This window comes from Salmo trutta, chromosome 5 (assembly GCF_901001165.1).
Source record: "Salmo trutta chromosome 5, fSalTru1.1, whole genome shotgun sequence".
NCBI lineage: Eukaryota > Metazoa > Chordata > Actinopteri > Salmoniformes > Salmonidae > Salmo > Salmo trutta.
Window position 1 is genome coordinate 63964596 of NC_042961.1, and position 16702 is coordinate 63981297.

General features: G+C 42.4%; 1 long non-coding RNA gene across 1 annotated transcript in view; it reads right to left on the reverse strand.

Annotated features, from left to right (window-relative positions):
- Positions 1-1710: 1710 nt before the first annotated feature.
- LOC115194794 (uncharacterized) overlaps positions 1711-16702 on the reverse strand; it is a 162948-nt gene continuing 147956 nt past the window's right edge. Inside the window, exon 2 of the long non-coding RNA XR_003878488.1 lies at positions 1711-1756. This is a non-coding gene — a long non-coding RNA (uncharacterized LOC115194794). The remainder of the gene's footprint in view (positions 1757-16702) is intronic.

Genomic DNA, 16702 nt, shown 5'->3' on the forward strand with positions numbered 1-16702 from the left:
GAATTGTAATTTAAGGGACATGACACTGAAATATAATTTGGTGAAATGTTTTCATTACACTACTTTTGAAATGTGAAGTTTTACATTTTAGATTGGAGGGTCACGTCCTTTCACCTCAATTAGATGGTTGATGTGAAAGAGCTGTCCGACGGCTACGAAGGAGTCTGGAGGAGGCACAATGAGACATGACAATGGCATGTGTATGTTAAAATGATCTTTATATGAATTCTGGCATGTCTTGTGTAAAATGTGATGCTATAACAAATAAACCTTACCAGTCACAACTGTGTCAATGAATTGTTGGAGGTTCCACATTGCAGATGACTTTTAAGGCGAGTCGAGAGTGATTTAGAGGAACCTTGACTTATAAATAACTACTTAATATTATTTGTAGCTCAGTAATTCAGTCACAATTCACCCTTCAATCACAGTCTTGATGCTCTGGAACATGGCAATCTATGATTTCAAGCACTTATAACGAGCACCTAGACTACAGACACCTGTGTAGCACTGACAACACTTCAACTTGCACTAATGTGTGGTCAATTAGACATTAACAACCAGAAATGACTAGACACCTTGTAAATACTTGACTTAACCCTTGTGTAGTCTTAACAGTCTGTTTACTCCCATTGTCCCAAGGGTAAAAAAATGACCCACCTTCACTAAACCCTGAAAATAAAGCAGCTTAATTGAATTTTAAAGCCAAATCTATTTTGCATGAAGAAACAACGTGTCATTCATCAAACACTTAGTGAATATCTGGGTTTTCCAGAAAGACTGCATTTAGTCAGTGGACACCACTCATTTTTTTTACAACACACCTGTCATAATTGTTTTCTTTACTAAAGTAGAGGTTTATTATTATTATTGCTAAAGGTACTGCATAGGTATAAACATGTTTTTTTCCCAAGAGAGAGAGCACTCGTTCCCCATTTCCTCACCAGGAGTTCCCATCAAATAGAAGGAATGAAGTGACACCTTGTGTAGAATGTCCTTTTAATAGCGTTGTGATAACATATGTCGTGGAGTAACAATACAATCCTTGTCTGCAAAAGCCAACTTTTACCTGGGGGCTTTGTAGACCCTTCAAAGGCGTTCCGATACCTGGTCCCCATGAAAAAACCCACATGTTATGACAGCTTATAGACAGTAGTAGGCAAATGAAGGGAAAAAGGTACAATAATAAGATGTTAATAGAAAATGACTCAAGTAAAAGTTAAAGTCACCCAGTAAAATACTAAGTAAACGTCATTGCTAAAATATACTTAAGTATCAGTGGTAAAAGTATAAATGACTTGACCTTCCATATATTAAGCAAACCAATACAGCACGATTCTCTTGTTATTTTATTTAAGAAATAACCAGGGGAACACTCCAACAATCAGACATCATTTTCAAATGAAGCATGTGTTTAGTGAGTCCTCCAGATCAGAGGCAGTAGGGATGACCAGGGATGTTCTCTGTTTAGTGAGTCCTCCAGATCAGAGACAGTAGGGATGACCAGGGATGTTCTCTGTTTAGTGAGTCCTCCAGATCAGAGGCAGTAGGGATGACCAGGGATGTTCTCTGTTTAGTGAGTCCTCCAGATCAGAGGCAGTAGGGATGACCAGGGATGTTCTCTGTTTAGTGAGTCCTCCAGATCAGAGGCAGTAGAGACGACCAGGGATGTTCTCTGTTTAGTGAGTGAATTGGACCATTTTCCTGTCCGGCTCAGCATTCGAAATGAAACAAGTACTTTTGTGTGCCAGGGAAACTGTATGGAGTAAAAAATACATTATTGTATTTAGAAATGTAGTGAAGTAAAATATAAAGTTGTAAAGAAACAGAAAGAGTAAAAGTACAGATACAAAATAACCAGATACATAAACGGAATGTAGTGGAGTAGTTTAAATACATTTTTGTTAAGTAATTTACACCACTGGACTTGAAAGGAACACCTCAATTACCTCGACTAACCGGTACCCCATGTATAGAGCCTCGCTATTTTGATTTTACTGCTGCTCTTTAATTATTTGTTACTTATATTTCTTATTTTTTACTTAACATATTTTTCTTAAAACTAAATTGTTGGTTAAGGGCTTGTAAGTCAGCATTTCACTGTAAGGTCTACACATGTAGTATTCACAACATGAAAACATGTAGTAACCTGGTGTGACATTATTGAAACTGTGCTGACACCTAGTGGACATCAAGAGGAACTACATCACACAAACTGTTACCTTAAAACAGATGGGATGCTTTACATACGTTGCTCTTTTTATTAAACACTAATATATATGTCCAATAAACAGACGTTCAAAAGTCAGAATGTAGAGTCGGAATGTAGAGTCGGAATGTAGAGTCGGAATGTAGAGTCGGAATGTAAAGTCAGAATGTAGAGTCGGAATGTAGAGTCGGAATGTAGAGTGTAGAGTCGGAATGTAGAGTCGGAATGTAAAGCACAAACGACTGGAAAGTTCTTCAAAAGCAGCTGTAGTGAATCAAGCATCTTTAGCTTACCTGGAATAGGTCAAAGCATATATTTTATATGTTCTAATTTATTTAATCTTTATTTAACTAGGCACCTTGAACTAAACAACATCGACACAGACACAAGTTACCTGCTATATTTGGGCAACAGGATTAACACAGAGAGAACTTGGCAAAATACAATGTATGTTTCTGTAGTACGAGTAGGCTGGTGTATACAGTATCATGGGTAACAATTGTGTCCAAGCCACCTAGCTAATAAAATACTGGGGCTGGCAGTCATTAGATACATTTCAACCATAGCGATTCCCTAATTGAGGCGCAACAGAGTTCACCTGGCGAATGCAGGAACACCGGAAATAATAACTAAACCAACGAACGAGGAATGGTGGAGGCTACCAGAACGAAGAGAGACATTTTTCAGAATAAACATGGTGGTTGAAAAACACTATTATATTGTTCACTTCCTACCCGGTATCTCATTCTACCGTTATACGACTTTGTTTGAGTTGTTTGTTGGCAACCTTGATATTTACAAAGTTTTTGGAACAGATTCCTGTTGGAGCGTTCCACAAATTATACCCACCCTCACGTCACCACCTATTTCACCCCCCATCTGGTCTCAGTCCTCTGATAACACACTGTCATGTCACCACCTATTACACGCCCCATCTGGTCTCAGTCCTCTGACAACACACTGTCATGTCACCACCTATTTCACCCCCCCATCTGGTCTCAGTCCTCTGATAACACACTGTCATGTCACCACCTATTACACCCCCCCATCTGGTCTCAGTCCTCTGATAACACACTGTCATGTCACCACCTATTACACCCCCCCATCTGGTCTCAGTCCTCTGATAAGACACTGCCATGTCACCACCTATTACACCCCCCATCTGGTCTCAGTCCTCTGATAACACACTGTCATGTCACCACCTATTCCACCCCCCATCTGGTCTCAGTCCACCAGCTCATCATTTGAGGTGCGACATCAAATAACAGAGGTGCAATGAGGACACACTCATACACTTGATACTCCGGCCATCCTACAATCTAAGAAACATTGTATTTCACGTTCGTTGATCAATAAAACAGAATCACTGAACAACATGCAATTAACAGCAGGTTTCCTAGAAGTAGAACAGGGTCTGCAGAGCTAGCTGGCTACTGAAGTAGAACAGGGTCTGCAGAGCTAGCTGGCTACTGAAGTAGAACAGGGTCTGCAGAACTAGCTGGCTACTGAAGTAGAACAGGGTCTGCAGAGCTAGCTGGCTACTGAAGTAGAACAGGGTCTGCAGAGCTAGCTGGCTACTGTGTCACCGGAAATTGTCATTTTTTGCAACTTTTATTTAACTAGACAAGTCAGTTAATAACAAATTCTTATTTACAATGACGGCCTACACGGGCTAAAACCCGGACGACGCTGGGCCAATTGTGCGCCACCCTCTGGGACTCCTAAACACGGCCAGATGTGATGCAGCCTGGAACCGAACCAGGGTCTGTAGTGACGCACTGAAATGCAGTGCCTTAGACCGCTGCACCACTCGGGAGCCACAGTTGACCATAATGTCAACATTACTAGTTAACGTAATGACATGCTGACCCAGTTAACTAGTTAACGTAATGACATGCTGACCCAGTTAACTAGTTAACGTTAGCTACATAAACCAGCATAACTACAAACCATAACGAGAAATGATATCCATTTGACAAGAAATGTTACGTTTGATGCTGGTTGCTACTAGCGATTTTAGTTTCATACACACTTTCCTTCCTCTTCCGTATAATGACGTTCTTCCTTTTCCGTCTAACGACGTTCCCAACAATGTGCTTCTTCTTCTGAGGTTTAACGGCGGTTGGCATCCAATTTGTTGCATTACCGCCACCTACTAGCCTGGAGTACAACTCCCTTATACTTTACTTGAAAAAGATGTACTGAATAAATACCCTACCATCTAACACTATACTCACTAATCTAACCTGTTTGGGATAGGGGGCAGTATTGAGAATTTTGGAAAAAATATGTGCCCATTTTTAACTGCCTCCTACACCAACTCAGAAGCTAGAATATGCATATTATTGTTCAGGTTTGGATAGAAAACACCCTAAAGTTTCTAAAACTGTTTGAATGGTGTCTGTGAGTATAACAGAACTCCTATGGCAGGCAAAAACCTGACAAGGTTTCATGCAGGAAGTGGCCTGTCTGACAAGGAGTCGTGCGTCTTGCATCTGTTTATTGAAGAGTAAGGATCTTAGCTGTAACGTGACAATTCCTAGGGCTCCAATAGGCTCTCAGAACCCGGGAAAAACCTGAACGATGACGAGGCGGCCTCTGGCTGAAACAGATTATCGCCTTTGGTAAGTGGCCGATCAGAGGGTCATTGAATGAGGCGCGTGCACGATTCGCCCCCGTGGAGAAATTTCATTCGGCTGTTTAGGCTCATTGCAGATTCCCGGTCGGAATATTATCGCTTTTCTACGAGATAAATGGCATAAAAATTGGTTTTAAACAGCGGTTGACATGCTTCGAAGTACGGTAATGGAGTATTTAGACATTTTTTGTCACGCCATGCGCCATGCTCGTGACCGTGATTAAGTATTCTGATAGTGTCTAGAACGCATGAACAAAACGTGGCTGATGGAACATAACGATGGATTATTTGGGACCAAACCTACATTTGTTATTGAAGTAGAAGTCCTGGGAGTGCATTCTGACGAAGAACAGGAAAGGTAATAACATTTTTCTTATAGGAAATGTGATTTTGGTGAAGGCTAAACTTGCCGGGTGTCTAAATAGCTAGCCCGTGATGGCTGGGCTATGTACTTAGAATATTGCAAAATGTGCTTCATCCGAAAAGCTATTTTAAAATCTGACATATCGAGTGCATAGAGGAGTAATGTATCTATAATTCTTAAAATAATTGTTATGCTTTTTGTGAACGTTTATCGTGAGTAATTTAGCAAACTGTTAGTAAATTCCCCGGAAGTTTGCGGGGGGTATGCTTTTTCTGAACGTCACATGCTAATGTAAAAAGCTGTTTTTTGATATAAATATGAACTTGATTGAACAGACATGCATGTATTGTATAACATAATGTCCTAGGTGTGTCATCTGATGAAGATCATAAAAGGTTAGTGCTGCATTTAGCTGTGATTTGGGTTTTTGTGACATCATATGCTAGCTTGAAAAATGGGTGTCTGATTATTTCTGGCTGGGCACTCTCCTGACATAATCTAATGTTTTGCTTTCGTTGTAAAGCCTTTTTGAAATCGGACAGTGTGGTTAGATTAACGAGAGTCTTGTCTTTAAATAGCTGTAAAATAGTCATATGTTTGAGAAATTGAAGTAATAGTATTTCAAACATTTCAAAAATCGCGCCACTGGATTTAAGTGGCTGTTACGCAGGTGGGACGAATTCGTCCCACCTGCGCCAGAGAGGTTAACCCATTTTCCTCTACTCTCTTCACTGCCTCAGCATATGACAACTTTTGCGCTACTATAACCCTGGAATCCTCAACCTGCCTCTCTCTCACGGGACATTTCTGATCCCCAGCTCCATGTGCACCCCTACAATTAACACATACCACTACTTTCCCTGATGCTACACATTCCTTTGTCTCGTGCCCTTCTGCACATTTCTCACACCTTGGACCCTCCCTCCTACACACTGCTGCCACATGCCCATAAGCTGGACACCTGTAACATAGTAATGTATTCGGAACATATGATCGAACAGGATAACTTATATATCCTAACTTCACCTTGTCAGGCAAAGACTCAACTTCAAAACTCAAAATAACAGACAATGACTCTTCTGTTTCCCCACTCTCCCCACCCTGTCTGCGTTGCATCAAACGACGAGCATCACATACACTGGGACTCTTTCCCCTCAGCTGGTCAACTTTTCTATTTACTGCTACCCCAGTTATCACTCCTTTCATTGGTGCCCTTTTCTTGAGAAAGAAACAATTCACATTTCTTGCCCTCATTAATTTTACTTCGAGCGCATTCTTCCTCTGCCCAACAGAAACACAAACAATTATCACTAGACCACTTCTGGTTACCCTCACCGACTCCACATGACCCAACTCTTTTTTCACCCACCGTGAAACCACAAATGGATCAGCCAAAAGGCAAGAGTCCACTTTTTCCATAAACTTCACTCCTACTGTCACAGACTCATCTTTTTCCTGATCCTCGGTCATACCTCGGTCTCTGATAACTTTACTACACCGACCACCTCCGATACTTCACCCTCATTCACTTCCATTTCTCCTCCTGTCTTCAGCTCCCTCTGCTTACACTTCCTACCATTCTTCTTTAACAAACCATCTCCCTTTTTTCCACCATTTTTATCCGCCTTAAGCTCCCCCTCTTCTTCCCTCCCTCTCTTAGACCTCTTCTCCCTCTCTTTTCCCTCCTCATCTTCTCCGTTTTCCACGTTCAAGTCTCCTTTTGTTAATACTGCTGCTCCATCCCTGACACCCATCTTGGACTTGCTTTCTCTAGGGACTCCATTTTCCCCTTCCAGAGTTCTGCTCATGTCCCCAATGTGTATTGTCGCCACCAAATTGACGGTTTGAAACTCCAAAATGTAAAATCCATACGTAATAGTGAAACTAACTTAATCCATCCTAATAAAATAGTACATTGCCAAAACAAACAAACTCCCACTTCTTCCTTCTTGTAGTTCTCCATATCTCCCTTTTCAGGCTCTGGGGCCTGAGAGGGTGGTCCGGCTCTAGGGCCTGAGAGGGTGGTACGGCTCTAGGGCCTGAGAGGGTGGTACGGCTCTAGGACCTGAGAGGGTGGTACGGCTCTAGGACCTGAGAGGGTGGTCCAGCTCTGGGACCTGAGAGGGTGGTCCGGCTCTAGGACCTGAGAGGGTGGTACGGCTCTCGGGCCTGAGAGGGTGGTCCGGCTCTAGGACCTGAGAGGGTGGAACGGCTTGTGCTAATATTCCATGTAACTCCTTCGCTGAGAAATCTTTCAGTCCCAGAAACCGCTCCGCCACATCCACAATGATTTCAATTTTCCTGGACCTTCTCTCCACCTTGGCAGTGCCATTAACCTCTACGGGCTAGGGGGCAGCATTGAGAATTTTGGAAAAAATATGTGCCCATTTTTAACTGCCTCCTACACCTACCCAGTAACTAGAATATGCATATACTTATTATATATGGATAGAAAACACCCTAAAGTTTCTAAAACTGTTTGAATGGTGTCTGTGAGTATAACAGAACTCATTTGGCAGGCAAAACCCTGAGACAGATTCTGACAGGAAGTGGATACCTGATGTGTTGAATTGACTTTGAGCCTATGCCATTGAAAAACAAAGGGGCTGAGGAATATTGTGGCACTTCCTATTGCTTCCACAAGATGTCACCAGCCTTTACAAAGTGTTTTGAGTGTTCTACAGTGAGATCTGACTGAAGAAGAGCGTTGGAACGGCGATGGCCCATTAGACACCTGGCGTGCGATTTGATGGTGGGTACTCTCATTCCGAAACGTTTTAAAAGAGAACCCAATGGTCCGCCTTGAATTTTATTCATGTTCTGGTTAAAAAAGGCCCTAATGATTTATGCGATACAACGTTTGACATGTTTGAACGAACGGAAATATATTTTTTCCGTTCGGGAAGTGAAGTGAAGTCCGGCTGGCTTAGATCATGTGCTACAACACGGAGGTTTTTGGACATAAATGATGAGCTTTTTTGAACAAAACTACATTCGTTATGGACCTGGGATTCTTTGGAAGTGACATCTGATGAAGAGAATCAAAGGTAATGGATTATTTACATAGTATTTTCGATTTTAGATCTCTCCAACATGGCGGTTAGTCTGTATCGCAATGCGTATTTTTCTAGCGCAGTGCTCAGATTATTGCAAAGTGTGATTTCCCAGTAAGGTTAATTTTAAATCTGGCAAGTCCATTGCGTTCAAGAGATGTAAATCTATAATTCTTTGAATGACAATATAATATTTTACCAATGTTTTCTAATATTAATTAATTATTTTGTTGTGATGACTTGACTGCCGGTATTGGAGGGAAACGATTTCCTGAACATCAACGCCATAGTAAAACACTGTTTTTAGATATAAATATGAACTTGATAGAACTAAAAATGCATGCATTGTCTAACATAATGTCCTAGGAGTGTCATCTGATGGAGATTGTAAAAGGTTAGTGCATAATTTTAGCTGATTTTATGCTTTTGGTGACGCCTGTCTTTGAATTGACAATACACTACACACAGCTATTGTCAATGTACTCTCCTAACATAACCTAACTTTATGCTTTCGCCGTAAAACCTTTTTTGAAATCGGAAAACGTGGTTAGATTAAGGAGATGTTTATCTTTCAAAGGGTGCCAGATAGTTGTATGTTTGAAAAACTTGAATTTTGACATTTATTTGCTTTCAAATTTGCCGCTCTTGAAATGCACCTGCTGTTGATAGGGTGCGCCACAGGTGGCACGCTAACGTCCCACATAGCCCAAAGAAGTTAATCACCATAGCCATAAAAACCACAAAGTCCACCTTCTTAACCTTTAAAATGTCTGCATCCTGCAGTGTAGGCCTATCCACTACCATGGGCTCTTCTGATGTACCATTCAACCCCTCTACCCTTTTCCCAGCTGCTGCAATGCTCTGGACAGCCCTGGCTTTGGCCACCTCATTCTGTTTCCCCCTTGTGGAGCATTAGGAAGACGTGGCTTCATGGTTCCCACCACAATTACAACATGTCACATGTTCATCACTTTTATAACACATAATATGGTCCTTTCCACAACTTGGACATCTCGACTTCTCCCTTCTGCCAACACTTGTTATATGACCAAAAGCTTTACAGTGATCCCACTGCGTTGGTCTTGGGATAAATGCTCTGACTCTGTAGTTAATATACCACAACTGCACTGGAGAGACTCCATATCAAAAAACAAAAGAACAGAAACTCTTCACTTTTTCTTCATTCACCATGCGATTCATCCGCCGTGCATCAATCACTCCAGGAAATATTTTTAATCTCTTCAACATCGACTTCCCACTAGACTCCAGATATTACCCCCTTGAGAGGTGCCCTTTTCCTAAGAAACATGACACTTCAAACTGGTGAGACGCAACACAGATTTCTTCTGTTCCTCAGAAGCACAAAAAATCTAAACAAGTCAGCCTCCAGTGATCCTCACTCTACCCAGAACTCTCTCCAACAGTTTGGATACCTCAAATGGATTCCTCCAGATTGGTAATTGGTTCAGCTGCTCCTCATTTACAAACCGTACTCCTACAAGATACGAAGTAACATTCTCTTCTCTGTCTTCTCTACTTTGTTCCTTTCTCCTTTCTTTTGGACTCCACTTCTCCTTGATTCTACCACCATTAGATTCAGAATCCACCTCATCATCTGCTTCCGCCATCTTTTTCACCTGCGTGAATCTTCCCTCTCCAGCCCAGACGGAGACAAATGTTTTGACCTACAACACAACAATGATATGTGCATTCTGCCACCTACTGTACAGCGGGGTAATAAGGATTTAAAAATTAATCCATTCAAACTATCAGTAACGAAATGTTAAAGTTAGAGAGGGAGATATAAGACTCCAGCTTCAGTGATTGTTGCAATTCGTTCCAGTCATTGGCAGCAGAGAAATTGGAAGGAAAAGCAGCCAAAGGAAGTGTTGGCTTTGGGGATGACCAGTGAAATAAACCTGCTGCAGCGCGTGCTACGGGTGGGTGTTGCTATGGTGACCAGTGAGCTGAGATAAGGCGGGGCTTTACCTAGCAAAGACTTATAGATGACCTGGAGCCAGTGTGTTTGGCGACAAATATGTAGCAAGGGCCAGACAACAAGAGCATACAGGTTGCAGTGGGGGTAGTATATGGGGCTTTGGTGACAAAACGTGACTACATCCAGTTTGCTGAGTAGAGTGTTGGAGGCAAAAAAAAATGTGCGTGCGCCTGTTGTTCCTCTCCTTTTTCCTGCAATTTCACGGGAATTGTCGAGGTGGGTTGCTAGCGGCACGCCTATCCCAGAGAGGCTAGTTAACACCGTGGCCAAAGAAGGGCCAGATGTTTCCAGAATGGTGTCATCTGCGTAGAGGTGGATCAGAGAATCACCAGCAGCAATAGCGACATCATTGATATATACAGAGAAAAGTGTTGGCCCGAGAATTGAACCCTGTGGCACCTCCCTAGAGACTTCTACAGGACCGGATAACAGGCCCTCCGATTTGACACACTGAACTCTATCTGAGAAGTAGTTGTTGAACCAGGCGAGGCAGTCATTTGAGAAGCCAAGGGTATTGAGTATGCCGATAAGAAGGCGGTGATTGACAGAGCCTTGGCCAGGTCGATGAAGACTGCTGCACAGTACTGTCTTTTATCGATGGTGGTTATGCTATCATTTAGGACCTTGAGCGTGGCTGAGGTGTGATCTGTTTGTTAACTTGGCTTTTGAAGATTTTAGAAAGGCAGGGCAGGATGGATATAGGTCTATGAGAGTTTGGGTCTAGTGTGTCTCTCCCTCTGAAGAGAGGGATGACCGCGGCAGCTTTCCAATCTTTGGGAATCTCAGACGATACGAAAGAGGTTGAACAGGCTAGTAATAGACTTCATTCACTTTCCCAACACTTCTTCACCATCCTCGTGACTTCAAAAGGGTTTCCCAAATAAACATCTTTGTCCAAAAAAACGTATTCCAACAAGGAACGATTCATCCGACTCATTTTACACAACAATTTTAGCCCTTTTTGTTCCATTGTTGGACTTCCCTGTTGTCCACTTATCTTTCTAGCTAACTGTACTCGACGCGCTTTCAGCTTCAAACGACACTTCAGCTTCCGCCATCTCAGGGTCCTGCGGTGACAACGACCTCGCCCTCTGTATGTTCCTTCATCCAACAGGAATCTGCTCCAAAAACTTTGTAAATAACAAGGTTGCCAACAAACAACCCATACAAAGTTGTATAGCAGCAGAATAAGATACCGGGCAGGGAGTGGGCTGTTGAATTACTTTTTTCACTGACAACATTTATTTAGAAAAATGTCTGTCCTTATTCTGGTCGCCTACAAGCAATTCCTGTTCGTTGGTTTAGTTATTATTTCAGGTGTGTCTGCATTTGCCGGTGAACTCTATTGCTTTGGTTAAAATGTAACTACATGACAGCTCCAATATTTTATTAGCTAGGTGGCTTGTACACAACAGCCTACTCGTACTACAGAAACATACAATGTATTTTGCCAAGTTCTCTCTGTGTTAATCCTGTTGCCCATATATAGCAGGTAACTTGTGTCTGTGTCGAAGATGTTGTTGAGTTCTATCTAATATATGCTTTGACCTATTTCAGGTAACCTCAAGATACTTCACTCACTACAGCTGCTTTTGAAGAACTTTCCAGGCGTTTGTGCTTTACATTCCGACTTTTGAAATGTCTCCTTGATTGGACATATTTAGCTAATAAAAAAGAACAATATATAAAGCATGCATCTGTTTTAAAGTTATTGTGTTTGTGTGTGTGGTGTAGTTTCTCTTGGTGTCCACTAGGTGTCATTACAGTTTCAATATTGTCATGTTAGGTTTTCATGTGTAACAATGTTCCTTTTAAGTCCAGTGATGTAAATTACTTAACTAAAAATACTTTAAAGTACTACTTAAGTAGTTTTTTTGGGTATCTGTATTTATATTTATAAAATGTATATTTTGACAACTTTTACTTTTGCTAAAATTCTAGATTGCCTTTACTCCACACACAGAGACGCGTACAAAGTTCTCCCTCGCCCTCCATTTGGTAAATCTGAACACAACTCTCAGATGCTAAACTACAGGACTGTTTTGCTATCACAGACTGGAACATGTTCCGGGATTCTTCCGATCGCATTGAGGAGTACACCACATCAGTTAGTGGCTTTATCAATAAGTGCATCGAGGACGTCGTCCCCACAGTGACTGTACGTACATACCCCAACCAGAAGCCATGGATTACAGGCAACATTTGCACTGAGCTAAAGGGTAGAGCTGCCGCTTCAACGTGCGGGACTCTAACCCGGAAGCTTACAAGAAATCCCGCTATGCCCTGCGACGAACCATCAAACAGGCAAAGCATCAATACAGGGCTAAGATTGAATCATACTACACCGGCTCTGACGCTCGTCTTATGTGGCAGGGCTTGCAAATTATTACAGACTACAAAGGGAAGCACAGCTGCGAGCTGCCCAGTGACACGAGACTGCCAGACGAGCTAAACCACTTCGATGCTCGCTTCGAGGCAAGCAACACTGAGGCATGCATAAGAGCATCAGCTGTTCTGGACGATTGTGTGATCACGCTCTCCATAGCCGATGTGAGTAAGACCTTTAAACAGGTCAACATACACAAGGCTGTGGGGCCAGACGGATTCCCAGGACGTGTGCTCCGGGCATGTGCTGACCAACTGGCAAGTGTCTTCACTGACATTTTCAACATGTCCCTGATTGAGTCTGTTATACCAACATGTTTCAAGCAGACCACCTTAGTCCCTGTGCCCAAGAACACAAAGGCAACCTGCCTAAATCACTACAGACCCATAGCACTCAGGTCCGTAGCCATGAAGTGCTTTGAAAGGTTGGTAATGGCTCACATCAACACCATTATCCCAGAAACCCTAGACTCACTCCAATTTGCATACCGCCCAAACAGATCCACAGATGATGCAATCTCTATTGCACTCCACACTGCCCTTTCCCACCAGGACAAAAGGAACACTTATGTGAGAATGCTATTCATTGACTACAGCTCAGCGTTCAATACCATAGTACTCTCAAAGCTCATCACTAAGCTAAGGATCCTGTGACTAAACACCTTCTTCTGCAACTGGATCCTGGACTTCCTGATGGGCCGCCCCCAGGTGGTGAGGGTAGGTAGCAACACATCTGCCACGCTGATCCTCAAAACTTGAGCTCCCCAGGGGTGCGTGCTCAGTCCCCTCCTGTACTCCCTGTTCACCCACGACTGCATGGCCAGGCACGACTCCAACACCATCATTACGTTTGCAGACGACACAACAGTGCTAGGCCTGATCACCGACAACGACGAGGCAGCCTATATGGAGGAGGTCAGAGACCTGGCCGGGTGGTGCCAGAATAACAACCTATCCCTCAACGTAACCAAGACTAAGGAGATGATTGTGGACTACAGGAAAAGGAGGACCTAGCATGCCCTCATTCTCATCGACAGGGCTGTAGTGGAGCAGGTTGAGAGCTTCAAGTTCCTTGGTGTCCACATCAACAACAAACTAGAATTGTCCAAACACACCAAGACAGTCGTGAAGAGGGCATAACAAAGCCTATTCCCCCTCAGGAAACTAAAAATATTTGGCATGGGTCCTGAGATTCTCAAAAGGTTCTACAGCTGCAACATCGAGAGCATCTTGACTGGTTGCATCACTGCCTTGTACGGCAATTGCTCGGCCTCTGACCGCAAGGCACTACAAAGGGTAGTGCGTACGGCTCAGTACATCACTGGGGCTAAGCTGCCTGCCATCCAGGACCTCTACACCAGGCGGTACCAGAGGAAGGCCCTAACAATTGTCAAAGACCCCAGCAACCCCAGTCATAGACAGTTCTCTCTATTACTGCATGGCAAGCAGTACCGGAGTGCCAAGTCTAGGACAAAAAGGCTTCTCAACAGTTTTTACCCCCAAGCTTTAAGACTCCTGAACATGTAATCAAATGGCTTCCCAGACTATTTGCATTATGAGCGTAATGTCAAAGAAAGGAAATTCACATGAGCACCACAATGCCTTCTAAACCCATGCTCTACCAAGGTTTTCCAGCACACAGATTTCACCTACTACGGTAGCTATGTTGGTCTATTGTACTTCAAACAATGTGTTGGCAGGTTGCTTAGGATTCAAACCTTCTCAGATGGTGCTAATATCCACCAGACATTTTTAAACCCAGAGGCACGATATCGCCAGACTTCGGGGAATGCTTGCGAAAAAGACCAATGAGACCAGGCCGGGGTTTGGGGTTAGAGAAGTCACTGAGAGAAGTGAAACATTCTTCCTTAGTTGTTCATGTTCTAGAAATCTGAAGGCCCAACCTAGATTAGAGCCAATGTCTTCAGTAGTGGAACATGTTATTACTCCACTAGATTAGCCTGTTGGGGATAGGGGGCAGTATTTGCACGGCCGGATAAAAAACGTACCCAATTTAATCTGATTATTACTCCTGCCCAGAAACTAGAATATGCATATAATTATTAGCTTTGGATAGAAAACACTCCAAAGTTTCTAAAACTGTTTGAATGGTGTCTGTGAGTATAACAGAACTCATTTGGCAGGCCAAAACCTGAGAAGATTCTGTACAGGAAGCGCTCTCTCTGACCATTTCATGGCCTTCTTTGTCATCTCTAACCAAAACAGGGGATCTCTGGCATGACGTGAAATTTTCTAACGCTCCCATAGGCTCTCAGAAGGCGCCAGAAATTTGAATCGTGGCTTTGGAGCCCCAGGCTGAAACACATTAGCGCCTTTGCTAAGTGGTCTATCAGTGGACAAAGAAAATGGAGGTGTGTGCACGGGCGTGCGCGGGTCGACTCCATTTTGACTTTCTTTCGTTTTGAACGTATACAGGTTCGTCCCGGTTGGAATATTATTGCTTTTTTACGAGAAAAAGGGCATAAAAATTGATTTTAAACAGCGGTTGACATGCTTCGAAGTACGGTAGTGGAAAATTTAGAATTTTTTTTGTCACGAAATGCGCCATGCTCGTAACCCTTATTTACGTTTCGGATAGTGTCTAGAACGCACGAACAAAATGCCGCTGTTTGGATATAACGATGGATTATTTGGGACCAAACCAACATTTGTTATTGAAGTAGAAGTCCTGGGAGTGCATTCTGACGAAGAACACCAAAGGTAATCAAACTTTTCTAATAGTAAATCTGATTTTGGTGAAGGCTAAACTTGCTGGGTGTCTAAATAGCTAGCCCTGTGATGCCGGGCTATGTACTCAGAATATTGCAAAATGTGCTTTCACCAAAAAGCTATTTTAAAATCGGACATATCGAGTACATAGAGGAGTTCTGTATCTATAATTCTTAAAATAATTGTTATGCTTTTTGTGAACGTTTATCGTGAGTAATTTAGTAAATTGTTAGTAAATTCATCGGAAGTTTGCGGGGGGTATGCTAGTTCTGAACGTCACATGCTAATGTAAAAAGCTGTTTTTTGATATAAATATGAACTTGATTGAACAAAACATGCATGTATTGTATAACATAATGTCCTAGGGTTGTCATCTGATGAAGATCATCAAAGGTTAGTGCTGCATTTAGCTGTCTTCTGGGTTTTTGTGACATTATATGCTAGCTTGAAAAATGGGTGTCTGATTATTTCTGGCTGGGTACTCTGCTGAGCCTTTTTGAAATCGGACAGTGTGGTTAGATTAACGAGAGTCTTGTCTTTAAAATGGTGTAAAATAGTCATATGTTTGAGAAATTGAAGTAATAGGATTTCTAAGGTATTTGAATATCGCGCCACAGGATTAGTCTGGCTGTTGCTAGCCCAGAGAGGTTAAAGACAATGTCTTCATTAGTGGAACATGTTATTACTCTAAACTCATGAAAGTGACAAACTGACACATTTTAGGAAGCTTTATTTGACTAGTTGGTAACCATTCAATGTTGTTGCTCAAGGTAAACACCCACAATGACATTGTAGAAAAATACAATTTACAATTTCACATGAACAAACAGAATTTAACAAAGCAGCTCAATATAAAAACACATTAAAATGTTTACATTATTCATCATGGACATAACACTTCAACTTTCCTTCTGTTAGTAGTAATGAAGCCTTTACAACTGATACTGTCAGCTGGTTCCAGTCAGTGGTTTCTGTATGTTCTCATGATAAACTGACTCTAACTCTGTTGATGGAGGTCAGGGCTGCAGCGTCTAAAGACAAGTACTGATGCCTGCCGATGGTTTTATGACTATCTTAAAGATAGGACTCAGGCCGTCATGGTCGACGGGGTCAAGTCTGACCCCTTACAGTTACTTAAAGGGGTCCCTCAGGGTTCAATAATTGGCCCACTATTGTTCTCACTTTATATAAACAACATTGGTGATGTCAGATATTGTAAATTCCATTTATATGCAGATGACACATTGATGTACTCTATTGCTCCAACAGCGGACCAAGCTTTAATGCAGTTGGAGTCTGATTTTAGGATACTACAGGGGTCTCT